This window comes from Mustelus asterias, chromosome 19, assembly GCF_964213995.1.
Source record: "Mustelus asterias chromosome 19, sMusAst1.hap1.1, whole genome shotgun sequence".
Classification (NCBI taxonomy): Eukaryota; Metazoa; Chordata; class Chondrichthyes; order Carcharhiniformes; family Triakidae; genus Mustelus; species Mustelus asterias.
This window is the reverse complement of record NC_135819.1, coordinates 3,735,379-3,749,626: the sequence shown is the minus strand read 5'-3', so window position 1 is coordinate 3,749,626 and position 14,248 is coordinate 3,735,379. Positions and strand designations below refer to the sequence as shown.

At 51.5% G+C, this 14,248-nt stretch overlaps 1 protein-coding gene across 2 annotated transcripts in view; it reads right to left on the bottom strand.

The window, feature by feature from the left end:
• The window catches only part of carm1 (coactivator-associated arginine methyltransferase 1), a 75,663-nt gene that overhangs the window by 53,952 nt on the left and 7,463 nt on the right, over positions 1-14,248 (bottom strand). The window lies entirely within an intron of this gene.

Sequence of the window (14,248 nt, the reverse complement as noted above, 5' to 3'; positions counted from 1 at the left end):
CTCTACATCCTATCGGTAACTGTAACACTACATTCTGCACCCTCTCCCATCCTTCAGCCCCATGTACTTTTCACTGTATCCCCCCAATACATGTGACAATAATAAATCAAAGCCGTTCTATTGCTGAAACCCTCATGTCTTTGAGTTCTGTAGACTCGACTATTCCAGTGTGTTTCATCTATAAAGGCGTTCCAGAACTCTGCTGCCCTACTCGAACTTGCATCAAATCCCTTTACACTGGATCCCAGTCAAACAACACCTTAAAAATGAACACCCACAGTTTCAAATTCCTCTGGAGCCTCACTCCACCCTCTCTCTAACCTCTACCCGCTCTGCAGCCTTGCGATATTGCTGTTCCTCCAATTTTGCTTTCGAGCTTCCGGATTGCAACCAGTCCATTGCTGACAATACCTGCAGCAGTCTGGATTCCAGGCTCTCCCTGTGTTTCTTTAAGATCCTGCCTAAAATCCACCTCTTGGACCCAGCTTTTGGTCCTTTGTCCTAATATCTACATAGTTCAGTGACATTCTGTGCTGGGAGGGTTTACTGTTGAAGGTGCAACATAAATGTAGGTGTCGCTTCCCCAGCGGAGCAGCAACCCCTCTGGAGAATGGGATTAACAGGAGCTGAGAGAATACAAGAACTTGCATTTATATAGCGCCTTTTCTGACCACAGGATGCTTTACAGCCAATTATGTGCTTCGGAAGTCTAGTCACTGGTAATTTAAAGGAAAAAAGTTAAGTTAAGCCAGCTTCAACAAGCAGCAACATGTCGATGACCTGGTAAACTGTTTTGTTTGAATATAAAAAGGTGTGCACTCACAATGTCAACAGCAGCAGCTGGTAAGAGTCCCATGGGTTTGGCTAATTAACCAGGTTCCATTCACCAAATAAACATAGCTCGAGTTTCTCTGGGCACCTATTTAGCTAACCTCAGTCTGGGTATCAACAACTCTGGGTTCGAGCAGTGAATCCCCACTCCTGACTCTGCCTATATGACTGTAGATGCTGGATAAAGACAAGATAGGTCACAAGTGTGATGGGTCCTGCAGCAGAATAGCCTGCTTGCACTCACTACCAAGACACACAAATAGCTAATTTAGCACGGTTTTAAAAAAAATAATTCATTCATGGGATGTGGGCACTGCTGGCTAGGCCAGAATTCATTGCCCATCCTTAGTTACCCTGGGGAAAGTGGTGGTAAGCTGCCTTCTTGAACCATTGCAGGCTGTACATATGCTCACAGTGCTGTTAGGGAGGGAGTTCCAGGATTTTCACCCAGTGACAGTGAAGGAATGGCAATACGTTTCCAAGTCAGGATGGTGAGTGGCTTGGAGGGAAATGTTCAGGTGGTGGTGTTCCCATGTGTCTACTGCCCTTGTCCTCGGAGCTGTCATGGGCTTGGAAGGTTCTAAGAAGCCTTGGTGAGCTCCTGCAGTGCATCTTGTGGATGATACACACTGCTGCCAGTGTGTCAGCCGCGAAGGGAGTGAATGTTGAAGGCGGTGGATGGGGTACCAATAAAGCGGGCTGCTTTGCCCTGGATGGTGTTGAGTTTCTTGAGTATTGTCCCAACTAGGCAAGTGGAGAGTATTCCATCACACCCCTGACTCGCACCTTGTAGATGGTGGACAGGCTTTGGGAAGTCAGGAGATAAGGATTCCCAGCCTCTGATCTGCATTTGTAGCCACTGTTTATATGGCTAGTCCAGTTCAGTTTCGGGTCAATGGTAACCATCAGGATGTTGATAGTATGTATGAATTTTTAAGGTGAGGTTGACAGAATCTTGATAAGCAAGAATCTTGATGAACAAGAAAGGAAAGGTTATTGGGTGGGGCGGGCAGGAATGTGGGGCTGACGTTACAACCAGATCAGCCATGATCTTATTGAATGGCAGAGCTGCTCAAGAGGCCAACTGGCCTACTCCTGCTCCTAATTTATTTGTGCATTCATCAGTAAGCACGCAACCTGCATCTCAGGAAGGTTCAATATTCCCAGGAGGAGCGAGATTACAGGAAGAAATGCCTCCTTCATAAACCCACGTATGATGCAAGAGCTAAAATCACAGGGTGGCTGCTGTGAGAGTGAGCACAAGCTGGGTGGCTGTATAAAATATTTACAGAATAGAAACAGGTCATTTAACCCAACAGGATTGCGTTCCACACACTCTCCTGACATTTCTTACCCCATCGACATATACGTCTTTCTCCCTAGCTCTTTCTCAAATAGATCTTTAATACTTGGTTTATTTGTCACAAGTAGGCTTACATTCACACTGCAATGAAGTTACTATGAAAATCCCCTCTCAGCGTACCCAAACAGGTGCCACACTCCTGCACCTGTTCGGGGACACTGAGGGAGAATTTAGCACGGCCAATGCACCCTAACCAGCACGTCTTTAGACTACGGGAGGCAACCGGAGCACCCAGAGGAAACCCACGCAGACACGGGGAGAATGTGCAGACTCCGCACGGACAGTGACCCAAGCCGGGAATCAAACCCAGGTCCCTGGCGCTGTGAGGCAGCAGCGCTAACCACTGTGCCACCTGCCTCAACTACTCCTCAAGGTAGCGAGTTCCATATTCTGACCACTCTCTGGTTAAAGAAGTTTCTCCTAAATTCACTACTCGATATTTTTTTGGATATATTGTATTTATCACCTCTATAGTTGTGAGATTCCCCCATGTCGGCCCAATAAACCCCTGTCATAATCTCGAAAACCAGCGGCTCAATCCTTGGAGTCCAGCGCAGTCGCTGAGGGAGGAAAAGCCAGTGATTCAGTCTGTACAAACTAACCACCATCTATTGCTCGTAGACCTTTACTCACTCTTTCCAATCTGTGTGTGCAGGAGTGAGAGAGAGAGAGAATAAAAGCTCCCACACACGCTACTTCCCGCCCACCCAAGGACAGGACAAATCCGCTTCCTCTGCCACATTCACAGCAGCATCTAGTTGACTGTTGGTTTAAAAAAAGACTATAATGTTAGTCAGCACGGCCGAAACAGACGTGCAGAATTAATTGGTCACCTCACCCAACTGAACAACAGCATTAAGACAGGGACCAGTTTGTTGATTCTTTCTCAATCCCCGGGGACGGTACAAGTTAGAGTCAACATGTGTAACGCTCTCCAATTGTCCCTACAGCTTTTCTTTTGAAAAAATTCAACTTCTGATCAGCCCACGCAGGCACCGCGCTACATACACAGGGTCAGATTAAATAAAGCTAGTCATGAAGGCCAAAGCAAACACGACTTCAAATCTGTGCACATGCTGCAACAACTCGCATTTATATAGCACCTTTCACAGAATAAAATGTCTCACGGTGAGTTGCAGGACTGACAACACATCAAAAAGAAATATTGAGACTGATTCAGAAAGTCATATTAGGCTCAAAGGTTCGGTCAAAGGGCGAAGTAAAGTGGCCACAGTCCTAGACGGCCAGAGGCTGCTCTCCCGAGAGAGAGCGCGCGCTGGCTGATGGTGATTTAGTCTGAGGATCGCCACATCTCAGGCGAGGGGCAAGGTTGAGAAGGCAGAGCCTTCGTGAATAAGCTCAGCCGGTACGGGAATTGAACCCACGTTGTTGGCATCTTTCTGCATCGCTAACCAGCCAAGCGAGTTAAACCAACCCCGTAGAAGCACTAAGCAGAAGAGATAGAGCAAGGAACTGCAGAGCTTAGGGCACAGGCAGCTGGAAGTATGGCCATTAATAGTGGCCATGTAGAGATGCTGGCGTTGGACTGGGGTGGGCACAATAAAAAGGTTAAAGTCTAACAGGATTATTTGGAATCATGAGCTTTTGGAGCGTTGCTCCTTCACCTGTTAAAGCTCCTTCATCTGATGAAGGAGCAGCACTCCGAAAGTTGGTGATACCAAATAACCCTGTTGGACTTTAACCTGGTGTTGTGAGACTTCTTACTGTGCCTATTAATAGTGGAGTCATTCAAGGGAGGGGGGCGTGGCGGATGTGTGAGGGGCCAGAGTTGGAGGAGTGCAGAGATCTTGGCGGGTTAGAGGCAGAGGTGGAGCGCACGGCAGTGACAGAAACCAAGAGGAATCTTTGAAAAGTCAAATTGCTGCTGGAGGAGGAGTCTGTATAGGTTAATGAGCACGGGGTGATGAGAACTTGGCCTGAGCTTGGACAGGTAGCTCGGACTTAGAGAGCACAAGGTCAGCCAGGAAGAAAGTTGGAGGAGTGACAAACAGAACGGTCAAGGGTATAAACCCAGATAATCAGTTTGTGACAGGATTCACAGTACAGGAAGGGAGGCCACTCATTACTGTCAGAATTAAATAAATTGGATTCTGCTCAGAGAAGTGAGGGTCTCACTACCACTTAGCCCCCAACACCATCTTCTGCGTCCCCCCCATACCCCTAAAAAAACATAGGTTGACAGCTTCCCAAAATGCACATGCGCCAGCTCAGTTCAGAGAGTAGATGTCATCTCTCGGACTCAGGGGGCAGTGGGCCCTCCCTCCAGGGCCTGAACACACAGATACTGCTGTGCCACAAAGGCCAGGTGTCAAACGGAGACCCTGCCCACTCCTGCTAAAGATTAATGCAATTTCCTCCCTGTTCGGAGTAGGGGCTTTCCCCCTTACCCATAATACTCCTCCCTTAACAGACCCCACAAAACACCATCACCGCTTTGAAATAAAGCAGCACATCTTTCCAAGCGTGAGGTGATTAGGTGCAATGCAAATGGCCCCTCCTTGCAATGCCCTGTCTGCAGGACACAATTCACTATTTTGTGTTGAAGGCAAGTGGCTCTGAGAGGCTTCCTGCTCCCCCCACAGCCCCACACCATTGGGACAATCTCAGCTGCCACCTTCACCACCACATTTTCACACCATTTGCCTCAAGCAAATACCTGATGATTCAGAGGAAAAGGCAGGGTCTTCCCAAACTGGTTGGGGAAGGTTTTCTCCCAGTCATTAACACAGCCCTGCCTCATGCCCAAGAATAAACCGCAGGGAGGGAGGTATCAATAATGGAAAGGAAATCAACTACAAAATAAACTCCCTTCAAATATCAAACTTGCCCCCAACTATGAGACTCTTAACCTTCAATTACCCCAACATATATACACACTGCATATTAAATACAATCACAGAGTGTGTCTCGGAAAAACAAATACTGAGGCTGACCTAATAGGTGTTTAAAATTCTGAAAGGTCTTAATGGAGTGGATCCAGAGGAAATGTTTCCTCTTGTGGGGAACAGCATAATTAGATGCCATCAATATAAGATAGTCACCAAAATCTAATAGAGAATTCAGAAGAATTCTTTACCCAGAGAGTGGTGAGAATGTGGAACTCACTACCACAGGGAGTGGTTGAAGCAAATGTTGCAGATGCATTAAGGGGGACGCTACTGAGGGAGAAGGGAATATGAGAGTTACATTGATAGATTCAGAAGAGGAAAGAGGAGGAGTTAAGAGTGGGGCATGAACACTGGCATTGGCTGGTTGGGTCAAATGGCCTGTTCCTGTGCCACACAGCCTACGTAACAGAACACTGCCCCTCCCCCAGATATCACTGGCATTCAAAATCCACTGTCACACCCAGGTGAGAAACACAATCTATCCTGGAACATACAAGACTCCAGACAAGAAGGAATATAATTGTCACCCAGTGTCAGCACCTAGCATCAGATACAATACAGTTAAGCGCAAAGTAAAGCTGTCTCTACAACATCCCCTAAATTTGCATATCTCTAGCTGAATAAAAGGTGAGTATTTTGTTTCAGAAACGTCTAGTTTCCCTTTTCAAGACTGAAAATGTGAAGACCTCTCTTCAAGAAGGGTAGCCACTTGAGAACGAGGAATGTCAGAGACTGTGGAGGGTGAATGGGATTCAGCTTGGTGGCTGATGTGGAAGAATTACAACGGATTATAAAAACCACACATTAAATGATGAACATATTTTTAAGGCATGAAATAATTCCATTGAAAGAATGTTCAGCTTTTTGTCGAGGAGAATTCGAGGGCCCATCAAATCAAACGACTGCGTGGTTTCTTTTACGTTTCAAAACAGTTGTGCTTTAAATCAAGGATCATATCTGGGGCCATGTCACCCAGGGGGATAAAAGTGCACACCGACCAACAACCCATCCGCTCCAGAGCTCGGACCATCCCTCCTCCCAGTGACATCGAGCTATCACCAGCATCCTCCTGCAAGAACCTCAGGGCAAGGTCGCAGCAGCCAAAGGCTAAATAGTTAAAGAAAGTCTCCCTCAAGAGAGCTGGTCACAATACTCAGAGTACCGTAGAATCCCTACAGTCCAGATGGAGGCCATTCAACCCATCAAATGCCCACTGACTCTCCAAAAAGAAGCATTGCAGATAGGAGCAGGAAGAGGCCATTCGGCCCTTCGAGCCTGCTCCGCCATTCATCGCGATCATGGCTGATCGTCCAACTCAATAGCCTAATCCTGCTTTCTCCCCATAACCTTTGATCCCATTCACCCCAAGTGCTATATCCAGCCGCCTCTTGAATACATTCAATGTTTTGTCATCAACTACTTCCTGTGGTAATGAATTCCACAGGCTCACCACTCTTTGGGTGAAGAACTGTCTCCTCATCCCCGTCCCAAATGGTCTACCCTGAATCCTCAGACTGTGACCCCTGGTTCTGGACTCCCCAGCATCTTTCCCAGACCCACGCCCCCCGCCTGATCCCCATGGCTACTAACCGACTCATCTTTGGACTGAGAGAGGAAATAAGCACCCAGAGGAAATCCAGGCAGACACGCGTAGACTCCACACAGACGGTGACCCAAGGTCAGAATCAAACCCGGATCCCTGGTGCTGTGAAGCAGCAGTGCTAACCACTGCTAGCACAGTCTCACCTTAAGTTCTGATACCAGTTCAGTCACAAGGAAATGGCCAACCCCATGCTGCGTTCATATGGAACACACACTTCTACATCGTGGCCTTATTAGGTTTGTCTCAGTTGGTAGCTCTCTCTCACCTCTCGATCAGTAGGTTGTGGCTCTGAGTCACACTGAAGGGCACAAAAAACTAGGTTGGTGCTCCCAGAGTAATTCACTGCCCGAGGTGCCACCTTTCGGATGGGATGTTAAACCAGACCTCAGGTAATAGATCCCAGTTTTGTATTTCAAAGAGGAGTGGGGAATTTCTTCCCAACCAACACCACACAGAAATCAAAAAGACGGGTGGAAGTGGTTAGCACTGCTGCCTCACAGCGCCAGGGACCTGGGTTCAATTCCGACCTTGGGTCACTGTCTGTGCGGAGTTTGCACATTCTCCCCGTGTCTGCATGGGTTTCCTCTGGGTGCTCCAGTTTCCTCCCACACTCCAAAGATGCGCGGGTTAGATGGAATGACCATGCTAAATTGACCCTCAATGTCAGGGGGATTAGCAGGGTAAATACATGGGGTTACAGAAATAGGGCCTGGGTGGAATTGTAGTTGGTGCAGGCTTGATGGGCTGAATGGCCTCCTTCTGCACTGTAGGGATTCTATGATTCTATGTGATCATTACCTCATTGCTGTTTGTGGGCCCTTGCTGTGTATGAACTGTCACAAGAACAGCGACTGATTCGAAAGTAATTCATTGTCCTTTGCGATGTCCAGGGATCAAAAAAAGGGACTTTGCAAATGCAAACCTCTCCTCTCTTTCTAGTCTGAAACTTGAAAATAATGTGTTCTCTTGTTCGGATTCAGTGCACATTACCAAGAAAGGGGAAGCTAATTACTCAAAGCACCCAAACGCACCAAATCACAGCAGTTTAGTCAAAGTCAGACATGACGGGCTTCCCTGTAGATCAAGTATCAAGACCTGGTTCCCACTTAAACAGGAAGACATTGGGTGGGAGCTAAGTTTTATAAGTTTATCAGACCTACAAAACAGCACCCAGTGCCAGACATAGCCATGATTGAATGGCGGAACAGACTCGATAGACCAAGTTGCCTAATTCTGCTCCTATGTCTTATGGTCTTATATGGAAAACGGATTCGAAACTAAAAAAAGGGCAGGTTCAGAATAATTGGGAAGGCAAAGTTACCAAAGCCAGGTTAAAGGGATGGGTGTTTGGAAGAGAGGGAGATGTAGGGGTTTACAGCAGGGATTCCAGAGAATGGAACATGAGTTGGTAAGAGTAATAGCTGCCAATAGTGGAGTAACTGGAGAGGAACACAGAACAGGAAGGAGATTGTAGAGATTAGAGACAGAGTCATTTAAAGACAAGGATAATAACTTAAGATTCTCGGTATGGGGAACTGGGTGCTCATGTATGTTCAGTTCAAGTTTTAAGTTTGTTTATTAATGTCAAAAAAAAAATCGGCTTACATTAACACAGCAATGAAATTACCGTGAAAATCTCCTAGTCGCCCCACTCCGGCGTAATTCACTGAGGGAGAATTTAACATGGCCAACGCACCTAACCGGTAAACTAACCAACCACAATTCCACCTAGTCCCTATCCCCATAACCCCATGCATTTACCTTAGCTAGTCCCCCTGACACTAAGGGGCAATTTACCATGGCTGATCTACCTAACTGGCACATCTTTCGGACTGTGGGAGGAAACCGGTGCAACTGGAGGAAACCGACACAGACACAGGAGAGAATGTGCAGACTCCACACTGACAGTGACCCAAGCCAGGATGTGAGGCACCAGTGCTAACCACTGTGCCACCCATGCTGTTAGAGAGAGTAGGAGTGAAAGGCAGTGCACACTCCATAGAGATCATACATCCAGCAAGTGGCCCTCTTTTTAGGTCAAACCAAATAAACAAACTCAGATTAAGTCAGGACAAAGTAAAAGGGGGCAGCTCCCAAAAGGGGGGGGAACAGCCCGAACATAAATCAAAGTACAAAGGAAACTTAAAAACATCAAATTAAAATGTGATTGTCAGGGTCAATAACGCACCCCAACCCCTGCGGTGCCCAACGGGCGTGGAAAGCGTCAACCGTGCCCGTGGACACCGCATGCTCCCTCTCCAGGGACACCTGGCCGCGAACGTAGCCGCGGTAGAGGGGCAGACAGTCAGGATGGACGGCCCCCTCGATCGCCCGCTGCCTGGACCGGTAAATGCCACGTTTCGCCAGGCCCAGGAGCAGGTTCACGAGGTCGCCGCCATCCCGACCCTCCCCTTTCCGCACCGGGTGTCCGTAGATCAGGAGCGTGGGACTGAAGTGTAATGTAGGTTCTACTAGTGGACAGTCTAGGCGAGTCCTGGCCAGACCGAACATGCTAACTTCCTTGAACAGAAGCAGTTTTTACACTCTATTTGCAGACTGCAAGAAAGGGTGGATTCAGTAAACATTTATTAGCTCTGGGTGATGTCAAAACACACCAACCCAAAGTCGATTTTAAAAAATAACCCACGTCCTCATCTTGTGATTGCCAACTTCCAAGTTATCCAGAAGTATTTACTTCTCCAAAAAAATAGGCAGAGTAATCATCACTAGGCTAGAAGCTGCAGCGTCATGAGTTAATAGCCCTATCGCTTGACTGGGGAAAAGGACGTAATTGGTTTCAGAGATTTCATAGCTAGAATCCTACAGAGCAGAAGGAGGTCATTCAGCCCATCGAATCTGCACTGACCACAATCCCACCCAGGCCCTATCCCCATAACCCCATGCATTTACCCTAGCTAGTCCCCCGACACTAAGGGGCAATTTTGCATGGCTGAGCTACCTAACCCGCACTTCTTTGGACTGTGGGAAGAAAGCGGCGCACCCGGAGGAAACCCACGCAGACACGGGGAGAATGTGCCAACTCCAAACAGACAGTGGCCCAAGCCAGGAGTCGAACCCAGGTTGCTGGTGCTGTGAGGCAGCAGTGCTAACCTTTGGAATCATGCAGTGATGCTCAGTAACTGTCACAAGTATGACACAGCCTCCCGAGAGTGGATATAATCAGAATTCCACGCATCCTGCAAACCATCAGTGCTGCAAAAAACTTGACATGAAAGCAGCGCCACGCAGGATCAATAACAGCACACTGCCTTAAAATTAGTAACTTTTTAAAAACTATTCAAGCGCTGGTTTACAATGTCACACCACACTCAGCCTAGCTGCAGGCTAATTCCTTGCATTTAGGCAGACACAATATGACAATTTATCAGAAGGAGTTAAAACATTTGACGTCCACAATTACAGATTGCAGCCACTCTTATATAAAAGTGCACAGGAAATTATCCAATCGACCCCGCAGAAACAATTCCCAATGCTGGAAATCTGAAATATAAGCAGGAAATTCTGGGGATGCTCAAGAGACACCGATAAAAGGGAGACAGCTGGATTTTCAGGTACACAACTTTCCTCTAGTCAAAGATATTGCAAAGAGTAACAGAACGATTCAGGAGAAATAGAATAAGGCAGAAGAAGGGACACATCCACAAAGATCACACAGGCACTGCATGACCTGTAACGAGTTACCCTGTAGGGTGAAAAATTAGGAATTGGTTAAATGGTAAGTGATGGTGACGCCCCAAAGGGCATAATAAAGAGATACACAAGGTGGGGAGAGAGAGAGAGAGTAGAGCTGCTCAAAGGAGGAAGCACGGACCGAAAAATCTGGAAACACTCAGCTTGGATATTTCAGATTTACACAGCAAAGGTTTGGATTAAGGCAATCTTTCTTTACACCCGAGCTACGACTGTAGCCTAATATTCTGCACCCTCTCCTTCCCTTCTGCCCCAAGTACTCGATGAACGGTATGCTTTGTCTGTAAAGTGCGTAAGAAACAATACTTTTCACTGTATCCCAATACACACAACAACAATAAATCAATTCAAACACACAGGAAAGTTGGCTCAAGGTGAATGGCCAAACTGGGAGAAGTTGTAAGAAAAGCAGCAAAGGGCATGAATTTTTAAAGAGATTTATCTCTTTCTGGAGAATCTGGAGAAAATAAAAGGTCAGACAGAGGATTATAGAGGAGACAGAGAGAGAGCGCGCAAAACTCTCCCCGCCACATCCATCTATAGGGTGTTCAATCCTGGCTGCATCCCAGGGAGAGGGGGTGGGGTTCAGACTGGATCCTGGGGAGGGTGGGGGGAGAGAAGGGGGTTCAGAGTGGATCCGGGGGGGAGAGAAGGGGGTTCAGAGTGGATCCCGGGGGGGGAGAAGGAGGTTCAGATTGGATCCCGGGGGGGGGGGGGGGGAGAGAAGGAGGTTCAGAGTGGATCCCGGGGATGGGAGAGAATGGAGTTCAGAGTAGATCCCGGGGAGGGGAGAGAATGGGGTTCAGAGTGGATCCTGGGGGCGGGGGGGGAGAATTAGATTCAGAGTGGATCCCGGAGGGGGGGGGGGGGGGGAGAGAATGGGGTTCAGAGTGGATCCTGGGGGGGGGGGAGAATGGGATTCAGAGTGGATCCCGGAGAGGGGGGGAGAGAATGGGGTTCAGAGTGGATCCGGGGGGGAGAGAAGGGGGTTCAGAGCGGATCCCGGAGAGGGGGGGAGAGAATGGGGTTCAGAGTGGATCCGGGGGGGAGAGAAGGGGGTTCAGAGCGGATCCCGGGGGAGAGAGGAGTGTGTTCAGAACGGATCCCGGGGGAGAGAGGAGTGTGTTCAGAACAGTTCCCGGGGGGGGGGGGAAGAGAGAAGGGGGTTCAGAGTGGATCCCGGGGGGAGAGAAGGGGGTTCAGAGTGGATCCCGGGGGGGAGCAAAGGGGGTTCAGAGTGGATCCCGGGGGGGGGAGCAAAGGGGGTTCAGAGTGGATCACGGGGGGGAGCAAAGGGGGTTCAGAGTGGATCCCGGGGGGGAGAGAAGGGGGTTCAGAGTGGATCCCGGGGGGGAGAGAAGGGGGTTCAGAGTGGATCCCGGGGGGGAGAGAAGGGGGTTCAGAGTGGATCCCGGGGGGGAGAGAAGGGGGTTCAGAGTGGATCCCGGGGGGGAGAGAAGGGGGTTCAGAGTGGATCCCGGGGGGGAGAGAAGGGGGTTCAGAGTGGATCCCGGGGGGAGAGAAGGGGGTTCAGAGTGGATCCTGGGGGGGAGAGAAGGGGGTTCAGAGTGGATCCCGGGGGGGAGAGAAGGGGGTTCAGAGTGGATCCCGGGGGGGAGAGAAGGGGGTTCAGAGTGGATCCCGGGGGGGGGAGAAGGGGGTTCAGAGTGGATCCCGGGGGGGAGAGAAGGGGGTTCAGAGTGGATCCCGGGGGGGGAGAAGGGGGTTCAGAGTGGATCCCGGGGGGGAGAGAAGGGGGTTCAGAGTGGATCCTGGGGGGGAGAGAAGGGGGTTCAGAGTGGACCCGGGGGGGGGGAGAAGGGGGTTCAGAGTGGATCCCGGGGGGGAGAGAAGGGGGTTCAGAGTGGATCCCGGGGGGAGAGAAGGGGGTTCAGAGTGGATCCCGGGGGGAGAAGGGGGTTCAGAGTGGATCCCGGGGGGGAGAGAAGGGGGTTCAGAGTGGATCCCGGGGGAGAGAGAAGGGGGTTCAGAGTGGATCCCGGGGGGAAGGGGGTTCAGAGTGGATCCCAGGGGGAGAGAAGGGGGTCAGAGTGGATCCCGGGGGGGGGGAGAAGGGGGTTCAGAGTGGATCCGGGGGGGGGGGAGAGAAGGGGGTTCAGAGTGGATCCTGGGGGAGAGAGAAGGGGGTCCAGAGTGGATCCGGGGGGGGGGGGGGAGAAAAGGGGGTTCAGAGTGGATCCTGGGGGGTGGGGAAGAGAAGGTGGTTCAGAGTGGATCCTGGGGGGTGTGGGGAGAAGGAGGTTCAGAGTGGACTCCGGGGGTGGGGGAGGGAAGGGGGTTCAGTGTTGATCCGGGGGCGGGGGGCGGGAGAGAAGGGGGTTCAGAGTCGATCCTGGGGGGTGGTGGAGAAGGGGGTTCAGAGTGGATCCCGAGGGGGAGAGAAGGGGGTTCAGAGTGGATCCCGGGGGGGGGAGAAGGGGTTCAGAGTGCATCCCGGGGGGAAGGTGAAGGGGGTTCAGAGTGGATCCCGGGGGGAGGGAGAAGGGGGTTCAGAGTGGATCCCGGGGGGGAGAAGGGGGTTCAGACTGGATCCCGGGGGGGAGAAGGGGGTTCAGAGTGGATCCCGGGGCGATTCAGAGTGGATCCCAGGGGTGGGGGGGGAGAAGGGGGTTCAGAGTGGATCCCAGGGGGGGGGAGAAGGGGGTTCAGAGCGGATCCGGGAGGGGAGAGAAGGGGGTTCAGAGCGGATCCCGGGGGAGAGAGGAGTGTGTCCGGAGCGGATCCCGGGGGGGGGGGGGAGAGAAGGGGGTTCAGAGCGGCGCCCTGGGGGGGGATAAGGGGGTTCAGAGTGGATCCCGGGGGGAGAGAAGGGGGTTCAGAGTGGATCCCGGGGGGGAGAGAAGGGGGTTCAGAGTGGATCCCGGGGGGGAGAGAAGGGGGTTCAGAGTGGATCCCGGGGGGGGGAAGGGGGTTCAGAGTGGATCCCGGGGGGGAGAGAAGGGGGTTCAGAGTGGATCCCGGGGGGGGGGGAGAAGGGGGTTCAGAGTGGATCCCGGGGGGGAGAGACGGGGGTTCAGAGTGGATCCTGGGGGGGAGAGAAGGGGGTTCAGAGTGGACCCGGGGGGGGGGGAGAAGGGGGTTCAGAGTGGATCCCGGGGGGGAGAGAAGGGGGTTCAGAGTGGATCCCGGGGGGAGAGAAGGGGGTTCAGAGTGGATCCCGGGGGGGAGAAGGGGGTTCAGAGTGGATCCCGGGGGGGAGAGAAGGGGGTTCAGAGTGGATCCCGGGGGAGAGAGAAGGGGGTTCAGAGTGGATCCCGGGGGGAAGGGGGTTCAGAGTGGATCCCAGGGGGAGAGAAGGGGGTCAGAGTGGATCCCGGGGGGGGGAGAAGGGGGTTCAGAGTGGATCCCGGGGGGGGGAGAGAAGGGGGTTCAGAGTGGATCCTGGGGGAGAGAGAAGGGGGTCCAGAGTGGATCCGGGGGGGGGGGGGAGAAAAGGGGGTTCAGAGTGGATCCCGGGGGGTGGGGAAGAGAAGGTGGTTCAGAGTGGATCCTGGGGGGTGTGGGGAGAAGGAGGTTCAGAGTGGATTCCGGGGGTGGGGGAGGGAAGGGGGTTCAGTGTTGATCCGGGGGCGGGGGGCGGGAGAGAAGGGGGTTCAGAGTCGATCCTGGGGGGTGGTGGAGAAGGGGGTTCAGAGTGGATCCCGAGGGGGAGAGAAGGGGGTTCAGAGTGGATCCCGGGGGGGGGAGAAGGGGTTCAGAGTGCATCCCGGGGGGAAGGTGAAGGGGGTTCAGAGTGGATCCCGGGGGGAGGGAGAAGGGGGTTCAGAGTGGATCCCGGGGGGGAGAAGGGGGTTCAGACTGGATCCCGGG